Source organism: Microtus oregoni, unplaced genomic scaffold, assembly GCF_018167655.1.
Source record: "Microtus oregoni isolate MIOR12 unplaced genomic scaffold, Mior012 000013F_ref0000133, whole genome shotgun sequence".
Taxonomy (NCBI): domain Eukaryota; kingdom Metazoa; phylum Chordata; class Mammalia; order Rodentia; family Cricetidae; genus Microtus; species Microtus oregoni.
In genome coordinates, this window is record NW_024543072.1 from 17,691,891 (window position 1) to 17,703,531 (window position 11,641).

General features: G+C 39.9%; 1 pseudogene; it reads left to right on the top strand.

Moving 5' to 3' along the window:
* The first annotated feature begins 1,195 nt into the window (after positions 1-1,195).
* LOC121455379 lies at positions 1,196-3,479 on the top strand (annotated as a pseudogene).
* The last annotated feature ends 8,162 nt before the right edge of the window (positions 3,480-11,641 follow it).

An 11,641-nucleotide genomic window follows, 5' to 3' on the forward strand; every position in this document is an offset into this window, starting at 1 on the left:
AACATGCACCATAGATCCTGAGTTTTATGCATGAGCCTCCCACAGTACATGAATACTAGCTTACTGTTTTGAAATTTACATATTACACACACAATGTGTGGTGGGCTATAGGCAAGAGCCTCCAATAGGATATGCACAATGAATTGCAGGGTTACAGAAATGAGTCTACCCAAGTACATGCCCCATAAATGTGAAATGTTAGGTAAGAGCCCACCAGAGTTCATAGACCATAGGAGCTGGCTTGTTTTGAGTCTAGCATGGTACATTTACAATGACTGCTAGATAATAGGCATGAATGCTGCCCAGTACACACATGGCAAGTGGGAAGTTATATATGTCTGCCTCTAGAGCACATGTACCATGAGTAATGCATTACAGGCAGGAGCTTCACAATGTATATAACACACACATACGTATATTTATATATACATATTCATATATATGTATACACACACACACACACACACACACACACATATATATATATATATATATATATATATATATATATGTGCTGGTTCACTGCTTTGATCACAGCACATTTACAGTGAGTGCTGGCTAATAGGAATGTGCCCACCAAAGTATATGTACATTATACTAAGATTGCAAGGGTCCTTCTGACACAGTACAGGAATACAATATATGTCAGTGTTGGGTTACTTGGGTTGGGTTTAGTGGGTAGGGAAAGTCTTAAAGTTAGGATTATGGTTAGGTTTAGTTGACTACTGGAACACAGGTTTAGGGTTAGGGTGAGGTGACTTCTTTAACTCAGTGTTAGGTTAAAAATTATTATTATTATTATTATTTAATGCATTAGGAATGGTTAGCGTAGTGTTAGGATTGGGGTGATGTTTAGGATTAGGTGACTTCTGTGACTCAAGGTTAGGTTTTGGGTTAGTTTTTTGGTTAGGGTTTTGTTTGGATAGTACCTGGAACACAAGGTTAGGATTAGAGTTACTCAGGCACAGGTTTAGAGTTATAGTTGGTGGTATAGGAAGTAGTGTTAGAATTAGTATTATGGAAAGGGTTAAGGGTAGGTAACTACTGGAATTCAGCATTAGAGTTAGTGTTAGGATTTGAAATTATTGTAAGAGTCTGGTTTATGGAACTCATTAATTTTAGGGCTAAGGTTAGGGTTATTGTTATGATTAGGTGGCTTATAATACTTATGTTAGGGTTACCATTAGGGTTGGTGATGACGTGAGTATCCCATGGTGTTTAAACCATGAATTCCAAGTTCAAATTATGTGTCTCCATTGTATATGCACCATGGGTCACATGTTATATGTGTGAGCCTTCCATAGTACATTCATCATGAGACTGACTTACTGTCTGTAATCTAGCACTGTATATTCTTGATTAGTTATTGGTAATAGGCATGAACTTACACATAAGGTACTTGAATGTGTCTTATAGGTTTTTAGTTACACACAGTATATTGACAAGTGTTCTGGGTTTATGGTGTGATTTTCCATCACTATTTAAACAGTAAGTGCTGAGTTCTAGGTGTGTTTCTTCAGATTATGAGGTTAAACACATTAGCTGCACACAGTACATCCTTGATGAGGGCTAGGTTATAATTATGAACATCATACAGTGAATGTGCCATGAGTACTGACTTACAGTTTGGAGTCCTGCAAGCTAGATTCACTATGAGTGCTCATAAACATGAGAACAGGATATGCACCATAAGTGCTTGTTAGTCGACTGGGTCCCCAACAGTACATAAACCATGAATGTTGGGTTACAATCCTGAGTCTCCAGAATATGTGCACCATTAATGACGTATTATGGACATGAGCCATACACACTAAAAGCACCATGAGTATTGGCTTAATGTTGTGTGTCATGAACAGTAAACTCTCAATGAATGCGGGTTATAAACATTAGCCTCCCACAGTACAGGCACTGTGAAAGAAAGCTGGATTAATTGTGTGAGTCTCTCATAGTACATGTACCATCAGTGCTGGGTTACTGGAGCGCATCTCCGGAGTAAAAACATCATGAGTGCCAGATTACAGGCATTAGCCTTGTCCATTTCATGCTCCATGAGTGCTGGGCTATAGGTACGAGATTCCCACAGTACAGGTACCACGAGTGCTGTCTCACTGCTTTGAATCATTCATTCTGAATTATTCCTGATGAATGCTAGGTTATAGACACTAGACTCCTAAAGTTTAGGCACCACGGTTGTTGCCTCATTGTTTTGAATCATGCACAGAGCAGGGTGTGTTAGTGGTGTGAGGCTTCCACAGTGTATGAAACATGATTGCTTGGTTTCACGCGTGCAACTCCAAAGTTCCATGTATGCATATCCCATAGTACATGCTTACTGCTTGGAATTGAGCACTGTAAGTTCACAGTGAGTGCTGACTTATAGGCATGGACCTTGTAAAATCAGTCCAAGCATCTGAGTCCTCTGTTATAGGGGCGTCTCTTGAGTACATTCACAATGAGTGCTCTGTTATAAGCATGAGTCTCACACAATACATGCTGAATGAGTGCTGGTTTATAAGCCTGAGTCTCCCACATAAAATGCACCACTGGTGCTTGCTCATTGTTTTGAGTCTCACAAAGTACATTCATAACAAAAGCTGGATTACAAATATGAACCGTGCACAGTACATGCATCACGAATGCTGGTTTAATTGTGTGAGTCTCCAACAGTACGTAAATGATGGATTACAAGTGCTGGGTTTGAGCTTCCTTCTTGGTCTGTTCCTTCTTCAGTCCATTATCACTAGGCTGGGTTAGAGCAGCCAAGACATCCAGCTTTGAAGATCAAGTGTCAGATGAAGAGAAGGTACACACAGCTGTGAAGATAGAAGGTTACAACAACCAGGTCTTAATTACAGTGTATGGTAACCTCAGTAACAGCAGATTATTAGATCCAAGACACAAAATTTACTTAAAGTTTGATCATTTACAGAAAGGAGCACATGACCCCCAGCCAGAAGATATGGATGGAGGCTTGAAATCTTGGAGAGAGTCCTGTGACAGGGCTTTAAGAGTCTGTGTGAAAGATCATTATTCCAATGGCTTCTGTACCGTTTGTGCTAAAACTAAAGATGGGCAACAGACTATTATTGCATGCATTGAAAGCCACCAGTTTCAGCCCAAAGACTTCTGGAATGGTCATTCGAGATGAGAATGGAAGTTCACCATCACACCACTATGGCCCTGGTGGTTGGGGTGCTCAAGATTCAGGTTCATTATTATTAAGATGGCAGTGTTCAGTTGGTTAGGCATAAAGATGTGCAGGATTCAATAACTGTTTCTAATGAAGCCCAAACCGCCAAGGAATTTATTAAACTCATAGGGAGTACAGAAAATGATAATCAGACAACAATCAGTGAAAACTGTCAACGTCAGACACCACATTCAAGGCCTTGCACCAGTAACTTCCAGTTGCCCGCACCAAAATCGAATGGAACGAGATACTCAGTCACAAGATTGGCATAGACATGAAGAATGCTTAAAGGCCAGCAGTAGGATTCTCCAGTACAAGGAAAGCAAAGGATTCACCATGGTGTGGTCCTATGATTAATAAGTGATTTATAAACAAACAAGAGTGATATTTTGCTAGTTAACAAAGTTAACAGATTTAGCCTCATGGAATGCTGTTGAATCGACAGTGCTGTCTTGATTCTTTTGTGTATGTGTTCTCTGCCTTGTAATTTTCTATTATCACTATATCTACTTGTAAATATATATACATATATACATATATATATATATATATATATATATATATATAATTCTGCTACATTTAGTGCCAAAGGGATCTATCCTGAAGTCATTTTACTGTTTTGAAAATTTCCTAGCTATGACATCCTATTGCTGGTTTTTACAGAGTATTTGGTCAGTACTTTGTACCCCATACTTTAAAGCATTTCCAGTGCTTCAGTGGCTTTTACTGATCCACCAATTGCTAAAGAGGCTGTGTTACAAACTGTAGCTAAGTGGATGACACACTCCTCTGTATGTCTGCATTGATCATTTATAGCATCTCACAATTACAGTTTTTTATACATTTGGATTGGGGCTTTTTGGCTCCAGGTTATGAGGCAAAGGAAGTTTTCTGAATATTACATGGTAGCAACTTTTCTGGGAACTTGTTTTTAAATCCGAAGGCTTGAACCACATCCTTTATACATAAACGTTCATTTTCATTCTCCTGTCTCCTCCCATATATTTCCACTGTAGCCATAGATGTCTGCAGGAAGTGGAGCTTGGAGAATGCATTGGGGGGAAACCAGGATTTCCAATCACATGGGCCTATTTTCTTCAATGGAAAGAAATGATGCCTGATCACCTGGAATGCTGGAATGACAGGATGAAATAACCTGAAGATCTTTGCTCTTCTATTAGGAGCTTCCAACTGAATCCCTCCTCTCTACCCCTCCCCCTACAATATTCTGAGCATTGTTTAGGCCCTAATCCTGGGCTTTGTCTCTCAATGACTAGAACTTATGCCTATTACATAGCCTTCCTCTCTAGGCCCCAGCTCTAAATTTTGTTTTTTGGCAAAAAAACTCATTCTTATTGTAAAGGCTACAGGTACTTTACTGTTTGGCAAGGGAATCTCAATGTGGCTATCCCCGAAGCTTTGTTTTGATAATTGCCACATGGAGACCTTTCCCCCAAAGTTCTACTATGTTTAAATGTGTGGAAAAATTAAAACAGAGTATCAGATTCTAGAAGTCTTGATCTTGTCTGACCAAGACTGGCTGCACCAAGTTTTCATTCTCTCTCCCCTCAGTCTGCTTTCTTTCCAGTGGCAATACCTGCAGGAATGTGTCAACAAATGTCAGCATTTTTAGGAGAGTTTTGCCCACTTGTATTTCTGTTTACTATTCAGGAATTGGTGACACACTGTGGATGTAATAGAGAGTAAAACTTGAAAAACATAGGTGTTGAAGAAATGACGGATATCTATGTTTTAATGCTGTCTAGCAAGGTTGTTCTATAAGCAGAGGAATGAAGCAGCTATGTCACTCACAAAGCTGAAATGAACCAAAGTCAAAAGGAGAATGCCTCGGCAGTGTCTGTTCAATTATGCTGGAGTTCAGAAAATGGTAAACAAGATGTAAAACTCATTCCAAACGTCTTTCTCCATCATTCTGCCTTCTTAGAACTTACGTACTGAGATATAGCTATCTTTCCAGGTATGTTGGAGGTATGTGTGTGATCTCAGAGCACACAGGTAATGTGATGTGACCTATGACAACTGATAATCATAGATTCATTTATATTGTTTACATTTCTATGGCCAGGCCTTAGGGGAAGGTCAGTTTTTGAAAAACCATGTAACGTCTACCTGTCTGCAAATACAAGTCAAAACAGAAGAGTGTTGGCTTCAGTTTTTTTTCTTTTTTCTTTTTTTGCTTAGTAATGCAGTCAAGCAGGAGTTGTTTGCAGATGAAAGCTGTGCAAGCATTCTTGTTTATTTCAAATGAAATACATTTGTATTGTTTGTCATTGATACTATCCATCCATTGCACTCTATCTTCTGTATCAGGTAGTCCAATAGAAGTACACCTGTTTTATTCTTAAATAAAAAGGTGCTGGGTTACTAGCTTTCATGCCCAGAGTACGTTTCCCATTAGTGCTGGCTTACTGCTTTTAACTTGGCACAGTACACTCACAATGTATTCTAGGTTATAGGCATGGTCTTTCACAGTGAGTGTAAGCACATGAGTGCTTTGTTATAGGCATGCGTTTTCAGAATGCATTAATGATTAATGCTGTATTCTAACCATAAGCTTCCCACTTGAAGTGAATGTACCATGAGTACTATATTATAGACTTTCATTTCCTGAGTATATGTACCATGAGTGCTGGGTCGGAGTGTGTGTCTCCTACAGGATATAAATCACAAGTACTAGGACACAATTGTGTATCTTCAGGATATGGGTTCCATGAGGGATGTGTTATTTTTGTGAGCTTCCCACAGTATTTTCACCACAAGTGCTTGGTTATAGGTGTGAGTTTTCAACAGTGAATGCCATGTAAGTGTTGGATTACTGTTTGGAATTGTGCACACAAATCTACAATGATTGTTGGTTTAAAAACATAAGCTTCCTATGGAACTTGCACCAAGAACTCTGAGTTAGTTACTAATCTCCCATAGTACATAAACCATAGGTGCTGGGGTATGTCTCCACAATATATGCATCTTGAGTAACAGATTACAGGCACACAGAGTTTATGCGGCATGCACCTTGGGGACTTACTGTTTTTAAATTCGCACAGTACACCCACATTGTGTGAAGTTTTCTAGCATGTCTCCCACAGTACACACACCTTGAGTGGTATGTTACAGTCGTGTGACTCTAGAATAAGTTATATCTGTAGGACTCAGCCACCATGGCAAGCTGAATAGAAATAGACCACCCAAAGGAAGTTCTTTACTTCCAGCCATTATCACCTGCCAGTGTAGGACTTGGCTATCAATAAGATTGATGGAGGCCTGAGTCTCAGTAGTTTATTCGGAGGCAATACCTGGTTGCAGGAAGGACCATAAACTGAGATTATCCAGGTACTATCCAAGAACAGGCCATCCAAAGTAAATGCCTAATGTTCCAACCATTGTAGAAAGGATCACCTTCCAACACACACTCACCAGGACACCCCTAGACAAATGTCAGTCAATCAGGGATCCTGAAACTTAAAAATCCCTTATCCCCACCTTTACTATTATAAAAACCCAACTCTAACTGAGCTCAGGGCTCTCTGATTACTCCAATACATTGGAAACACAGAGAGATCGAGTTTACAAACTTGTATAAAATAAAGGTTCTTTGCTTTTTCATACGGGACTCAGTCTCCTTGTTGATTTTGGGGGGATTTCGTGGATCTGGGCATAACAATACCACGAGTACTGAATAATAGGCATGAGCTCCACACAATTCATGTGTTATGAATTCTCAGGTACAGATGTGGGCCTCCCACAATAAATGTAGAATGAGTCCTGGCTTACTGTTTTGGTTCTCGAATGTACAATCACAGTGAGTGCTGGATAATAGGAATGAGCATCCCACAGTGTAAGCTGCATGAATTCTGGGACTGCAAATGTCCTTCTTCTACATTCCTAGCACCATGAGTGCTGCATTATAGGTGTGTATCTCTGGAGTACATGCTCTGTGAGTACTGGATTATAGGTGTGAGGCTCCCACAGTAAATGCTCTGTGAGTGCTGGGTTATAGGTGTGAGCCTCCCACAGTAAATGCACTGTGAGTACTGGCTTGCTCTCTTGGGTTGCACACTGTACATTGACAATGAGTGCTGCATTAAAAACATATTATTACTGCAGTACATGCACCATGCATACTGGATATGCGGTGCAATTTTCCCATAATACATAAACTATGGTTTCTGGATTATAGGTTTGCATCTCCAAAGGACATGTGCCATGAGTTGTGTATCTTACGTGTGAGCTTCCCCTATAATTGCACCACAAACCCTTCATTATTGGCATGAGTTTCTTACAGTACATGCACCATGACTGTTTACTTAATGTTTAGAATCTTGCACAGTATATTCACAGTACCTCTTGCGATATAGGCATGGTTCTCACATGGTAGGCACATGCACCATGAATGGTGCATTACAGAAATGCATATCAAGAGCATGTGCACAAAGAGTGCTGGGTTATAGGCATGAGCCTCAAACAACACATGCTACATGCACATTGGATTAGAGGAGTGAATTTTACGCAATAAATGCACCATGAATATTAGCTTACTGTTTTGAGTTCTTCATAGTGCATTGACAATGAGTGCTAGGTTATAAACATGAGCCTCTCACAGTACATGTACTGTAAGTACAGAGTTGGTTTTGTGACTCTCCCATAGTCTATGCTTTGAGAGTACTAAATTATAGGACTGAGACTCACATAGTAACTACAGCATGAAATCTGGAATATTGGGCTGAGTCCCCTGCAGTTCATGGAACATGGTTCCTAGGTTATAGGCATGAGCCTCTCCTTATCCATGCACAAATTATTCCAGTTTACTGTTTTGAGTCTTGTACAGTGCATCCACAGTGAGCGCTATGTTATAAGAATGTGTTCTTGGTTACTGGTGTGAGTCCCACATAGTACATAAACCATTACTTCTGGGTTACTAGTGTGAGTCTCCCACAGCACCCACAATACAAGTGGTGTGCTTCAGCACTTCTCCAGAGTACATGCACCATAAGTGTTTGGTTACAGGCTGCAGTCTCCAATAATGCATGTATCATGAGCCCAGAGTTATAGATGTGAGCCTCCTATAATACAGGCATCATGACTACTGGTACTTATACTGTCTGGGTCACAGGTTTTAGTTCCTCCAAGTACATAACCCAAGACTTCTTGGGTGCTAACATGAGGTCTCCACAGTATGAATACTGCATTACAGGCATGCATGCATGTCTTCAGATTACATGCACCGTGAGTGCTGGGTTCTAGGCATGAGCCTCAGACAGTATATGCTACCTGAGTGTTGGGGTGTAGGCATGAGCCTCTCACTGTTCATACAGCATGAGTGCTGGGTTGTAAATATGATACTTACTCCAGTACATGCACCATGAGGGGTGGTTTATGGGCCTGAACCTCTCAGAGAACGTGTAGCATAATTTCTGGGTTACAGGCATGAACCTAACTATGAGTCTTGGGTACAGGCATACATGCACCACAAATTTTGGGTACAGATATAAGCACCCTATTCACACACATAGTACAAGCACATAGGTACTCAGTTATAATCATGAACATCTCACAATGCTTGCACCATGAGAGCTATGTTCCAGGCATGAGCTCATCCACAGTACATGAACCAAGAGTAGTGGTATAAAGATATCAGCCTCCCACAATTCATGCAACATGAGCGATGAGTTACAGGTGGTTGTCTCTCATGGACTATGCATCATGGGTAATGCTTTATAGCTGGGAGCCTTCCACATTACATGCACCAAGAGTCTCCCACTGTTGAATGTAGCATGAGTGCTGAGGTACAGGCATGAGCTCCCCCAGTATATGAACTTTGAGTGATGTGTTATAGCCATGAACATCCTACAACACATGCACATGAGTGTTTGGTTATGGGCCTGAGCTTTCCACAGTTCAGGCAACATAAAAACAAGTATCTAGGTCCCAGCCTCCCATAGTATATGCATCATGAGAGATGGGTTAGAAGCTGGATCCCTAGGCTTACAACTCTTTGTCTTTTATGTGCTAAAACTACACCCTGTTGTGTTAGCACGTTTCGGGTATCTAGAGGTAGAAATGTAAATGTCTAAATCAAGGTTAGTAAATTTAGGCAATTCATGGACTCTTCTGGAATGTCACGTAGGTTCTAATTTGTGTTTAGCAGGGATTGAGGCTGACATGCTGGCTTTAAGTTCAGATTGGTGTCTCTGACATGACATTAGTTCTGCTACAGTCTGGGGGGGGTGTTACATGAATGACTAGCTTGTGGTCACAATCCTCCTTTGGAATAGCAAACATAAATCTAGCTTTCAGATAGACTATCCCAGGGGGTATATCATGGGCAATTCATTTTCAGCATTTCCGAAACTGGAGCTGTCATATGTCCTTTTAAATTTGTTTGCTACGAGGGCATACCGTCTTTCTAAATGAAGCTGCTAGCTCTGAAGGTTCCCGGTTTGAGGCCTGGGTCTGTGTTTTCTGTTTTCTATTCTCAGTTGCTCAGCTAGGCACTGTTTCTGAGCTTCTAGGTCCATAGGTTCCCTTCTCTATTCCTTTTCATAGCCACCACTATCAGCCTAATCTAAGATGCCATTATTTATTTTTGAGGAAATCTAGTTATCTTTTAATTGAGTTATAAAATTTGTTAAAGGAACACAAGGTACTTACTGCTTTCATATAGGCCCATGAATTGTGCATGTTTATTTTCACTGAATAAATGGTTGGGAGACAGTACCCAGTACTCATCCAATACTTGTGCCATATTCAGGGTTAAGTGTGTGAGGAGATACCAAGGCTTTGGGACAGGAAAAAGGTGATAAGTTAGTGAGAAAGTTTTGTGGTTAAATTCCCAGTGTAGTGAGAAAGAGAAGACAAAGAGAAAGGAGAAGAAACACATGAAGAACACTTGATAAGATCTAGTAGAAATTCATAAGACGGAGAGACCAGAATTATCTTCATGAAGGACACAGCTTCATTTTACCTTTTTTTTGTCTGAGATATTTTGCTCCTGTTGTTATCAAATATTTGACAAAAGCAAGTTATGAAGGAAGGGTTTGTTTTTGCTCACAATTTCAAGGTGTAGACAGTATATTATGGTGAGGAAGTCCTGATGGGCAGCTGATTCCATTTCACGTAGAGCCAGGAAGTGGTGAAAGATGAATGCCCGTCCTCACCTCACTTGCTTCTGAATGCCCGTCCTCACCTCACTTGCTTCTGTTCATTTGGTTGGTCAAGGAGGCCAGCTCATGATGCCACTCACAGGGAAGAGTTTCCTAACTTGGATGGAACAAAGCATGCATGGGCAGCCTGTTACTCACAGGTGTGCCCAGAGGTTTGCCTTGTAGGAGATTCTATGTTCTTTTAAGGTGACACTAAACACCACAACAACACTGTTACAAAGCAAATCTCTTTTTCATTTATAAGGTTTCTCAAAAGTTTTAAGGATGCTTGAATGTACATATTTTTGAGGAAGTGAACAGAGATGAATATTATGTCTGTGTTAATGAAATAATTTTTAGCTAGTGGTGATGTAGGCCATAAGACATAGACTTGTGGACACTTGAAGACAATTTAGAGGAGAATGCCGATTTCCTGCTTGGCCATGGAACTGTTAGGGGCACAAGAAAATGACTTCTGCATTTCCCATGAGACAAGCAGTCTGCAGATGTCATCTCATTTGCTTTTCATTGTATACAAAATCAGGACTTTCTGCATGATAAAATGATATTCCAAGAGACGAACATCTGTCTTCTTTGTGAGACAGTCAAGCAATGAATTGTTGAAATTTCAGAAATCAAGATGTTTAAGTAAGATAGAAATAGATTTGGAAATGGCAGTTCAATGAGGTGAGTCGTAACCACATTTCTACCTGTACGTGACTTCTAGTGACTCAACAATGATCTCATGCTTCTCTATTAAATGAGAGATCTATTCAACCAGTTATTCCCATAATCAGACCAATATGTATGGTCATGTTCCTAGACAGGATGATTGTAAATCTAGCTCATCCGATATAGGGTCAGTTTGTGTCCAATTCTTCCTGTAATTATCAAGAGTGTCTATTTTATATTTTAAAATGTCCACATTTGATACTAACATTTATGGTTAGAGGATTCTTTCACTAAAGAAAGCATATTTTGACAGTAATAAAGATTGAACCTAAGGCCTCATGCATTTTAGTAGAGTTCACTGCCAATGAACTACAGCCTTAGCCTTAGGTTAGGCTTCTTAACCATAAAATATTAAAGATCTTTTATTTTGTCAATGTACTTGTGGTTATCAGCATTTTGGTATTGACATTTTTATTTGATTTTATGAGGTTGAGTTATGAAAATTATTTTGGAAAGAGTATTAAATCAACAAATCTTAATTCCACAAATACTTATTAAAGTAGTTTGTGCTAAGTTATGGAAGAGGAAACAAAAAGACACAGTGATGAACAAACCTGCT